Source organism: Sinocyclocheilus rhinocerous, unplaced genomic scaffold, assembly GCF_001515625.1.
Source record: "Sinocyclocheilus rhinocerous isolate Xijiao unplaced genomic scaffold, SAMN03320098_v1.1 scaffold1561, whole genome shotgun sequence".
In the NCBI taxonomy this organism is placed as follows: domain Eukaryota; kingdom Metazoa; phylum Chordata; class Actinopteri; order Cypriniformes; family Cyprinidae; genus Sinocyclocheilus; species Sinocyclocheilus rhinocerous.
In genome coordinates, this window is record NW_015652263.1 from 679059 (window position 1) to 690823 (window position 11765).

Below are 11765 nucleotides of genomic sequence, written 5' to 3' on the forward strand. Positions count from 1 at the left end.
CCCATGCTTGTTCATCATGCCAAAAATAGGTCATCATCTATCATCAGCTATCAATAGCAGCATTACCATTCTGCCATTTGCAAAACCTACAAAGCAGCAACAATATTATTCAGGCTATTGAACATTCAGCATTCCAGAATAGCAATTATGATAAACAAATCCGCACCCAACTTTTATTTTTTCACATATCTGGAAGTTAACATTCCATTTAAAAACTGCACTTGCATGGCTTGCATCCAAAAATAACAATAAACATTACTGTATGTTTGAAATACATCTGTAATCATAAGCATTAAAACAAAAGGATAGATGTATAAAACATTTACTTTATTTAGTCTGGCAGAAATTGATCAAGTCTTGTAGTAGTCCAGTTTTATTTATAACAGGCATTAGCTGACAGGTTTGATGTCAATTAACAATTAACTAAATGTTAGCCCAGTGTTAATATTTAGCCTTTGTATTCATGTAAATCACAAATGACCCACTTTCCACCAGGCTAAATGTGTTTTATACATTTGCAACTGAAAATCTGCAGTGGGATTCACTGTTAATGCATAGCGCAATTACTGGTAAATTTTGGGATTAATGTGTCATCTAATTTTACTTTCTACTTTTAAACCGTATCAGTTGAGTCACTGTTGGTAGAGAAGGTTTGGCATTCCAACCTGTATCCCTGCCTTAAACACAAGGGATTTTGTCTGCTTTTCACACCCAAATCAATGGCAGCAGTAAAGATGGGCGATTAAAACACATTAGTACTATGAATTAGTGATATGAACCAAACCCAGAATGACTCCAATAAATATTTGCCAAGAGATGGAATGTACATCGGTATTAATAGTCCCTAATATAATTCATGCTATAGTTGCCTTTTGAGATATACAACCATTGTTTAATATACTCTCTCTGATGACACATTCACAGAGTATATAAGCACAGTTTCATAGAATTCCTCCAGGTCAAGCTCCAGAATTTAATTCACTGATTAGTAATCTAAGACAGTTTTATAGTGTAATTATTTATTATTTTATACTAGGAAAAGGTGAAACTACCACTCCAATTAGTAAGGAATAATTTGCTGCATGTGCCAGAGAAATCAACGTCATGGACACAAAAATGTCTCTTCCTGACAGAGAGTGGGGTGCACACTTCCAAAATATTATGTAATCTACAAAGGGCCGTAGATTGCATAATATTCTGGCTAAATTAAAAAGGGTATAAAGAACTTGTGCACTAGAATCACTAGGGTAGAATGTGTTCGTTTTGCCTAGACATTCAAAGACATCACATAGTCATTAGAATAACGATCAGATACTCCATAAACTTCAAAGCAAAGGCTAAAGTCATTAATCAAAGACAGGAGAGAAACTCTGTAAGAGTTTTAGCATCAATAATTAACTTAATTTTAAATACGAAATATAATTCATGCTCACAAATGGTTGTTTCAATCGTTTCTGATTGTACCTGTTAGATGGAGACAATTTCCACCGCAAAGTATTACAGTTAAATCTACTTTGAAAACAACTGATTATCTAACATAAAAAGTATAGTAAGTGACCTTGACATTCAGTATCACAGTCCCACTTTGATGATTATATATGTTAATATTCTATGAAATTGAGTTTAGAGCACAAAGATTTACTGTACTTCATGGAGGATTTTCATCATAGGTAGCTTTCATAAAACTTACAGCACCAACCTGAGTATAGCCTCCAAAAAGCTGCAATTATCAATAGGTTTCTTTACTTGTTCCATTTCAGTAACCACTCAATATGCAGAGAAATAGATTTCATTTAAATAAGCTGAATCAGCAACTTGAATTAGCCAATTAGCTTAAAATCAATTCAGATAAGGGATAGTTTTTTTACACTCTTAAAAATAAAGGTTCCAAAAGGGCGTTTTCACGGTAATGCCATAGAAGAAACAAGGTTTCATGAATGTTAAAGATTCTTTATGGAACCATCAGTGCCAATAAAGAACATTTATTTGCATCCAAGTGCATGTGCTGTGAAAAGTTGCACAGCAACATTCAGTTTAAGTGTCACGAATCCAGTCCATGAACTTCCATCCACTTGCCACCAGAGGCCCTCCCATGATATTGACTCTCACACCACACAGACTGTTACACATCACCCTGCACTACATTTCCCATACTCCATTGCTCTAATCACAAGCTCACCTGAAACCAATAACACACACTATATAAATCAGTCTCACACCACCATTCAACGCCGAGTTTTGTCTAGCGTTTTTCACTCACCAAGTGTTAGCTACTTTACCAAGCCATTCCGTGTTTATTTCCTGTTTGATCTCTAGTATTGTTCTGCATTTATCACTCACCATGTGATAGCTGCTTTACGGAGCCTAGTTTCTCGTTCTAGTTTAGTCTTGTCATTTCATGTTGCCTTGTTTCTGCCTTTCTTCCTTGGTTCCACCGTTGTTTCACTGCTCCGACGCTGTTTCTCTCCCGTACTTGTTCCATTTCAGTAACCACTCAATATGCAGAGAAATAGATTTCATTTAAATAAGCTGAATCAGCAACTTGAATTAGCCAATTAGCTTAAAATCAATTCAGATAAGGGATAGTTTTTTTACACTCTTAAAAATAAAGGTTCCAAAAGGGCGTTTTCACGGTAATGCCATAGAAGAAACAAGGTTTCATGAATGTTAAAGATTCTTTATGGAACCATCAGTGCCAATAAAGAACATTTATTTGCATCCAAGTGCATGTGCTGTGAAAAGTTGCACAGCAACATTCAGTTTAAGTGTCACGAATCCAGTCCATGAACTTCCATCCACTTGCCACCAGAGGCCCTCCCATGATATTGACTCTCACACCACACAGACTGTTACACATCACCCTGGACTACATTTCCCATACTCCATTGCTCTAATCACAAGCTCACCTGAAACCAATAACACACACTATATAAATCAGTCTCACACCACCATTCAACGCCGAGTTTTGTCTAGCGTTTTTCACTCACCAAGTGTTAGCTACTTTACCAAGCCATTCCGTGTTTATTTCCTGTTTGATCTCTAGTATTGTTCTGCATTTATCACTCACCATGTGATAGCTGCTTTACGGAGCCTAGTTTCTCGTTCTAGTTTAGTCTTGTCATTTCATGTTGCCTTGTTTCCTGATTCCTGCCCGTGTTCCTTGGATTAACCCTTGTTTCACCGCTCAGACACTGTTTGTTTCCCATCTGGATTATTGCTCACGTTATCGGACTACCCCTCTTGTCAAGCCCTCCGGATGTTGTTTGCAGATCGAGAACCCACGTCTTTCCTAGGAATACTCTTGTGTCTTGCCCGTCCCATACTTGCTTGCTGTTGTTCGACCCTGCCTGTATTATGACCATGTTTCACAATAAAAGCTTGCACATGGATCCGCACGTCTCACGTCTCGACTGCCCGGTTACATTAAGTGAGCAGTGTAGATTCATTTTGCATATATTATTTTGTATAATGTATAAGACTCAAATGGGACAAATGGTTGAGTTTTTATACTTCAAGTTAAGTTCGAATGTGAACATAAATGACACAGATGACTAAATCAATTTTAAAGTCACAGGTACAAGAACACAATGGTTAATGAGTATCTCAGATCTTCAAATCATTTACTTTGTTTAATGTTAAATGAAGAGTAAGAGTTGACAATTCTGGACAGCTCTAATGTACATTTCTTTAAACATCTGCTCTGATTGGGTGAACAATTAACATAGTAGTGTCCTAGAAATGTCAGAAGCAGCAAAGCGTAGGTTAAATAGACAATTATTTATTGCTATCCATAAAACAGTTTATCGGCCTGGAGCAATTATTCACACAGCTCTGTGTTGGTGAAGCACTGTGAAATGCACAAGGGCATGAGAACGAGTCTGTTCCTGGCTGATTTAAGATGAGATGCCAGCTTATACCTGTAAATCTGTCACATTCAACGAGGATGTGTGCATATTGCTTGTACAGTATGCAGGCTAAATGCTGACAATAAGGAGTTTTTCCTCATTCATATCCATTATTAAAATGTGAGACATTAGTGGAGCATCTTTATGCAGTGAACATGCGAGAGCGAGGGCTGATGTGCTATTCTTTATCTGTATAGAAACAAACGACAGTCTTATGAATAAATGTTATTTGGAGTTCTTATCAGTCCACAGTGTAAAGAGCAACGGAAATACAGCAATACTCCAGAATTGTATCCTTGTCCAAAGGGAATGACAGCCATTGGAATATTTACAACATGTTTAAGAGCTGTAAATGAAGATGAAGCGCCATTCTTAACAACTTAAGCATATTGATTTCAAAGTAGTTGCGACACCAAGAAAATAACCTTGGTTTCGGAGGAAAAGCACCATAAATCTGCATTTTAAAGGGCGAAGAAATGGACAATGCATGGCATGTGGCCTCCTTATCATCAAAGGGAGTTTAGACAGCTACAAACACAAGGACATAATATTCTGTTTGTTCAGTAAATCTAGATAAAAAATATCATTAACAAAAATAACTTTAGGGTTGGTTGATGGTTACATATTTCATACACTGTACTGCATATGTTCCAATTTTGCTTAGAGACATTTGTATAGCGATAGCTCATAATGGCAATTGCCTACTTTTTAGTGGTCTTGGTTCTGGAAGTATATTTCCATTCATTTTTTCATTGGGATTTCAAAATATTTTTCAATGCAGTTAAATCAGATTTCTTAATCTACTTTAATACAGTTAGCTAGATGCAGTTCCAAGTCATTAACTAAAACAAGCAGCTCCAAGATAAATTATATTACAAACGGAATGAATGAATATTAATGAAATGAATAAACATACAAAAATCAGGAAAAGGACTTTGTGCTTAATATCTTTTATGAATGAATGAACTACAATCCCATGAAGCTTTGCAAATAACATATTAAATCAAACAAATTGATTTATAATTATTAGTTAAATGTATAAAAACAATATAAAGTTAATCACCTAGAACATGACAATTAAATATTCTTTTAAAATGAGATTTAATTTTTAGAGAAGTAATGCTGGCTGATGGTTTTAAAAGAAGTATAGCAGACTGATATTTTCCGAGCTCATAGTACATCTGTTTTGAAAGGTTTATATACAGAATCAGTCAAATCTATTTCTCAATGAAGAAAATGAATGGGATTTTTAGCTCTGGAACCCACCTGTTGTGCTCTACAGACACAATCCATCAGAAAATAAACATGAGAAAAAGCTATATATTTCTAAATATATGTTTGACAGCGTAGAAATCGGTGGTGTTGGCGAGAGGCATGAGCTCCAGACATTGGTTCTTGTCTCCAAAAGTTAAAGTCTACTTTCCACTAGCTGACACTTTCTACTAAGGCTGCCAAGTAGCTGCAAAGCTTTGAGAGGAAATGAACTAACAAGATGAAAAAAAATTTCTTCACAATAGGTGACACTTGGTCTCGACCGCGGTAGCTTAATGATAAATATTCTAGCTTATGAACACATTCCAGACAGGTCTGCGATGACGGTGGCCATGTTTTAGTAATGTCTGTTGAGCACTGTTGATGAACCTTTTTCTAGTACTCAAAAAAAAGTACTGAGGCAATCACTTTGTCAGATATTTGTGAAGAGTTTACTCTTTTTAAAAAAACGGCCTAAATTAGGAGCACAAGAATTATGAAAATTTGGCCTCTTGAGAGTTGTCATTTATTTAATTCAGACCAATTAAAAAACAAGGCAAATTGAAAACGAACAGATGAACGAGATGTTTAGAAACAATATTATTCCCCTTCACTTATTTATATAATTAAAGTGATTCATAAATATTTTATTTATAATAAAAAGTGACTGACCACTAATTTGTAGACGGACGGACGGACGGATGGATGGATGGAGCTGGGGTCGTCAAAGGTTCAAATATTATATAAAAAATACATTAAAAAGACCTTGTTCAACCTCCAGTATGTTGTATAATCAGCATGTCTAGAGTGGCATTAGTTTAGCAGTTGAAAGCTTTAAGCCTGCTTAACATTAGTAAATCTTTACAAATACGCAACATTCCTCTTTTAGTCTTTGTAACTTTGAATTGCACTAAAATGCCTTCCACTTATCCTCAGTATTCCTCTCCGAACTTACAACCGATAAGAACAATGAGATTTGTCAATGTCCTGCTGGTAACATTTGCAGGAGTAAATTTAGCATTTTCATTTCTGATATGCTCTGAATAACTATATGAATGTTTATATGTTAGTCAGATGAACATGATTGGAAAATAAATGAAGGCCATCTGAGTGTCCGGCCTTGTAGGTAACCCCAGAGAAATTTCACGACAGTTTAATTCCCCACAGGTCGGCAGGTCAACCTGTAATAGTGTTTGTTTACCACACTTGAGCTCTTTATTGTATTACTGCTGGATTAAAATGAAATGAGCGTTTAGAACTGCTCACATGACTCTACATAATGATGGGTTTAGCGACAAAATGAGATTCTGAACACAGTGCACACTATTCAAGCATGAAGTTGTGGTCTGCACTGCAGCACGCCTAAGGAGAACCATGAAAAAAAAGAAATATTTTTAAGGCAAAGCACAAAATATAAAATATATCTGAAGACATACAAGCTGAAACATTTATTAAACATTCTCTGATTAAATGAATCAGGTACCTGTGTGTGCACATTCCTCTCATGTGACTGGCACCAGGTTTGTCTAAAAAGGTAAAAAAATACTTTTAAACATGCTAGATAGGCGATTTCTAAGCTTAGTCAAATATGGACTAACCCAACCGTTGGGTTAAATTTTTACATTAAATTTTTAACCCAAAAGTTGGGTTAGTCCATATTTGACCCAAAGTTGGGTTGAAACAACCCAGCATTTTTTAGAGTGTAACTTACTGCCACCTATACCCAGAATGCCCAGTTAATTAACCCTAAACTTCCTTACCCAAGGTATGCCAGTTCCGAATAAGTTGTCAACCCAAAGTATGTTCACAGCGAATACACCAGATATTTATAACAGAGCACTGAATCCATGAGTCACACTGAATGGCAAATTACACTCTTAATGGATATCGCTACCTAATTGGCAGTTGAGCATTTTTAAAATCTTAAAGTTTAATCTTTAATCAGTTTTATTAATGTGAACAAGAACTGTTATATCGTTTGTTTGAAGCCAATTACGAACTAAAAAGAACGATTACAGCGCAGCTTTGCATGTACAAAACAAAAGATCAGCAAGTTTGTCATGATGACTTTATGAGCTCAGCTACAATATTCAGTTATTTTGATTAAATGTTTTTGTTAATTTATAGCTGAACAATTAATTTGAAATAAAATAAACCACCATATGGCCTTGTGTAATTATTAAACTACAAAAGTCTGCAATAAAATGAAATCACAATATGTACAAAAATTGCTTTGATCAAAGACTTTGATTTTACTCTGTTAAACCTACAAAAACATAATAAAATAAAATAGGTTTTAGAAATTAGCCCTTTCATTTGACTAGCCATTTTCATAATATTCTTAAGCAAACAAGACAAGTTAATTAAACTGGGTGGTAACTGTTGTTTTGATTATAAGGATAAAATGTAAATTTTAGTAGTGAATCATCATAAGAGGAAACTTCCTCAAGCAAAAACTGACATTCAATTAACCAAATCAAATTAAACCCTAGCACTCTCAGTGGAGTGTCCTCTCTATTTTGTGATTTCACATATTTTCCACAACATTCGTGCCACTGCCACAAAATAATCTTTCATTGGTATAATTATTACAAACCACATTCTCCAATCGTTCTGTCCAGTACTTTAGTGCTCGTGAGGAATCAGATGTTCAGATAACGGCAATGAAACACACGAACAAGTGTCAGAGTGAGTGATAAATCAGCCACAGCAGGGCTTGATTCTTGAAGATATCACGCAATAGAATAACAATAATAAAGCTTTATCTGAAAATGGGAGGGGGGAGATCAAAACACAAAGCTCTGTGTGTGCAGCAAATGAAATTGACAAATAACTATCTGGAGGTCTCTCTCACTAATCAATAAAATGATTATACTCTTCATCTGGGATTCCTCCAGGCAAGCATGCTAACCAAAAAGAGGAGCCCCATATAGACACCCAAAAAGACAAAGAGTGACTGTTTGTGTATATTTGTGGCAGAGAATTTACATCCTGTGTTGGCATACTGGTAAATCATAATAATTGTTTGACATTTAGCATGGGATGGAAAACAACAAGATGTGATGCACTGTTGTATGCAACTGAAATGATTCAGTTGTAAACTAAATGATTTACCTGAACTTCCTAAAAATTGTCTGACATCATACCAAATACATCAAATAAAGTATAACAACAGAACATAGTACTTTTGCAAACCATTAAAAGGAATTTTGCGCTCAATTGAAGCAAAACCCCAAAATCATCCAGGAACATGTCAGTGAGCTGATCTGAGGAGTCTAGTTTGCCAGCACAGATTTACTGCATTCTTAATTCCCATTACCTCAGTATCTGGCACCATTATACCTACAATCCATGCCAATCACCAGAACTGACAGAAATGAGATGAAGTATAAATGACCTAAATATAAAATCTAAATGAAAATGCCATTTCAGGCAGAGTCTTTAAAAACATTCATTCTAGTGATTGTGGCAACGGCTTTCATAACATAACATTTAACTCGAAATCTTTTGTTTTCTTTTATCAGCATTTTCTGACATTAAAGGGGTCATATGATGCTGCTAAAAAGAACATTATTTTGTGTATTTGGTGTAATGAAATGTGTTTATGCGGTTTAAAGTTAAAAAACACATTATTTTCCACATACTGTACATTACTGTTTTTTTTTTTTTTTTAAATCAATCTAATAATTGAATTGTAGATTTTTTTAAAGACCCATTTCTTTTGCATGTTGCCACTTATGGTTTCTATGGGCCTATTTTGCAGCCTTGCTTTGAAAATCCAAGCACCGATTTTTCTTTTCAAGGGGTTTAAGGGGTTATTGTAATGAGAATAAGATGGCATAGATACAAATATTGGTCACACTTAATTTCAAGGTTTAATTCTTGCTATTAACAAACCATAAACTACAAATTTGACCTTAATAACCTCCCAATATTTGCTGCTTATTAATAGTTAGTAAGGTCGTTGTTAAAGGTATAGTTCACCCAAAAATGAAAATTCTGTCATTAATTACTCACCTTCATGTCGTTCCAAACCCGTAATACCTTCGTTCGTCTTTGGAACACAAATTAAGATATTTTTGATGAAATCTGAGAGCTCTCTGACTCTCCATAGACAGCAATGATATTACCACAATCGACGCAAGAAACGTAGCAAGGACATTGGTAAAACAGTCCATGTGACATCAGGGGTTTAAACCAGTAATTTTACGAAGCTACAGGATTACTTTTTGTGTGCAAAGAAAACAATAATAACATAATTTATTCAGCAGTTCTTCTCCCCGAGTTACCGTCTTCCGCCATTTTGGAGAGTACCCCAGAGCTTAATCAGCTTATTCAGCATTGTTTATGTTCAGCATGCATTGATTTACGTTCTGGGGTACGCTCCAAAATGGCGGAAGACGGTAACTCGGGGAGAAGAACTGCTGAATAAATTAGGCTATGTTATTAGTGTTTTCTTTGCACACATTGGGCCCTATTTTAACGATCTAAGTGCATGGTCTAAAGCGCACCGCGCAGGTGCACTTAGGGCGTGTCCGAATCCACTTTTGCTAGTTTAACGACGGGAAAACGGTTGGTGCTATTCTCTTAATGAGTAATGGATGTTTTTTTGGGCGTAACGTGCAATAAACCAATCAGAGTCTCATCTCCCATCCCCTTTAAAAGCCAGTTGCGCTCGCGCCGTGGCAGGTTCGCTATTTACATGGCGGAATGTAATTTTTCATTTTTAAAAATGTTTGTGTGCTGCTGCGCGTCCCTGTGTGTGTAATAAGCAAAGTGTACGCGCCGTTGTGCACCCCTCTATAGGCCCATATTACTAACGCGCTCTTTAAATAACAAAGAAAAAATATTGCGCCAGACTTTAGACCAGGTTTCCAGTTGGTCTGTGGCGCAGTCTATTTTCAGTTCCTCAAAATAGCAACGTGCCAACAATGCGCCTGAACACACCCCTTTTTTTAGACCAGCACGGCCATGGGCGCACAAATGGGCGCAAATGCATTTTCTATTTAAACAACGCGGCGCAGGATGGGAAAATGAGTTGCGCTGCATTGCGCCGGGTGTATGATAGGGCCCAAAAAGTATATGTTTTCATATATGAATATGGTCATGCAGAATATGTGCTTTATAAGTACTACTAAACAGCCAGTACGTTAATAAAAGGCATGCTCATAAGCAACTTGAGAATTGGTCCCTATATTAAAGCTTTACCCAAATATTTTGTGAAATGACATCATTGTTCACAATAATGCGAATAATCACAGGATGACAGGTGTTTTGAAAATCAGAAGAGGACAAAAATCTTACCAGACACCATCAACATGTCTACTCTTAATGCTTAAATGCAAAGAGGAACTCTTTCAGAGCCAAAGAAACCAGCATTTCATGGGCCATCAGCTGGAGTGGTTCTGTGATGAGTGCAAGGCCCAACAAGTAAGAGCAAAGGTACTTGATTGCCAAGACATTCTTATCAATAGATGCAGGACATTTCTTGGCAGGGGCACAGCTTTTAGATGCTCTTTCTTCTTCCGAAAGTGCAGCCCCTCTGACAATCACTTTTTCCTCTACATTTATCCATACCTTTTTTACTCGCCCTCATGCTGTTCCAAACCTATATTCTTACTTTCTTCTCTGAAATATAAAAGAAGATTACATTTTTGGCCATACAGTGGATGTCAGGAGGCTTTAATGTCATTTGTTTTCCAATGTCCTTTGAAATATCGTCTCTAGAGTTTGTGGAAGAAAGAAATGCATAGAGCAGTAGAATGATATGAGGGTGAGTAAATGATGACAGAATTATCCTTTTAAAGAAAAATATATATTATCTACTGTATAATAGCTCAATCATTTTCCTATACATAAAACTTTCTTCAACCTTGGTCCATGCAGGTTAATACGGTAAACCTTGGATAATGAGGATGGAAAACTGAAAGTCTAGATTGAGTTAAAGAAGGTTTACTAACTACCACAGGGACATACTCAATAGTCTTGTTCTGGCAGAGTTGCTCCAGGCAGAAACAGCTGTGTGGTTATGTCATGCTGCTAGTCATAAGAAAACACATTGGCAGACTGAGAATTTTTGGGGCATTCCTTTTTGAGAGCAGGACAGCTGAAGCTTCAGGCCTACCCCAGTCGGGACCTCCACGTGAAGTAACCCCACATTTGCGTCAAATGAAAATGGCTTCCAGGCTTTATTGGTCATGCGTCAAACTAATGGAATGTGACCCTGCCAGGATGTCAAAAATGTAAAGCTAGTAATGGGAATTAAGATGCAAAGGTGTTCAGGTGTATCTATTGTTTTAGTAGGTCTGTTTGTTTACTATTATCATGGCAACAGTGCCATGTTCACAAAGAACTTGTCCTGACAGGTGTATAGAAGCAGAAATTCTAGATTAAAAAATAGGATTTTTCAATTGTACTTCCTCATCAGCAGTTACTCATGCATCAAGAGTATTACTCATGCATTAAGATATTTTTTACAGTATATGTGTATGCAGTGTCTTTGACATGACAAAACAAGTATAACTGATAAAATGATCAGCATGCATTGTCAAAACTAGTTTGTGTTGCATCTCAAGTGACATTTACAGTATTGATTGAGTCAACAATTGA

The 11765-nt window shown here is 36.2% G+C and overlaps 1 long non-coding RNA gene across 1 annotated transcript; it reads right to left on the bottom strand.

Moving 5' to 3' along the window:
- Window positions 1–6470: 6470 nt before the first annotated feature.
- Window positions 6471–6944, bottom strand: LOC107714162 (uncharacterized). The gene is made up of 3 exons (XR_001636960.1): window positions 6917–6944; window positions 6640–6682; window positions 6471–6518 (listed from the first exon to the last, which is right to left on the bottom strand). It is a non-coding gene; the product is annotated as an uncharacterized LOC107714162 (long non-coding RNA).
- Window positions 6945–11765: the final 4821 nt, after the last annotated feature.